We start from the raw sequence: 439 nt of genomic DNA on the forward strand, positions 1-439 counted from the left end.
AACAATGGTCTAACCATTCTGAAAACCTTCCCCTTCATCTTTGAAAACATCGATCTCTGGTCTGTGCATCAACTACTCAAAGTCTTCACTCTTTTATTTTGGCAAAATCCCTAATAAAGGTCACCAATTAGCTAATGTTCTCAATTGCTCACTGAGATCTACCCCCTTCACATATCTTGGCCTCCCCCCTCAAAAAAGGCTCTCTCGCTAGGAAGAAGTGACATCCACTCTTAGACTCCTTCACTAAGAGGCTATCCATGTGGAAAAGCAGGACTGTATCAATTGGTGGAAGACTTACCCTAATTAATTATGTATAATTCTCTCTCCCCTTGTACTATATGTCATTCTTTAAACTTCCTGCTTGGCTTATCAAGAACATTGACATAATCAGGAAACACTTCCTATGGGGGGGTTATCAAAATCCAAGTGGTTCTAAATG

The sequence above is a fragment of the Asparagus officinalis genome, chromosome 8 (assembly GCF_001876935.1).
Source record: "Asparagus officinalis chromosome 8, Aspof.V1, whole genome shotgun sequence".
In the NCBI taxonomy this organism is placed as follows: Eukaryota; Viridiplantae; Streptophyta; class Magnoliopsida; order Asparagales; family Asparagaceae; genus Asparagus; species Asparagus officinalis.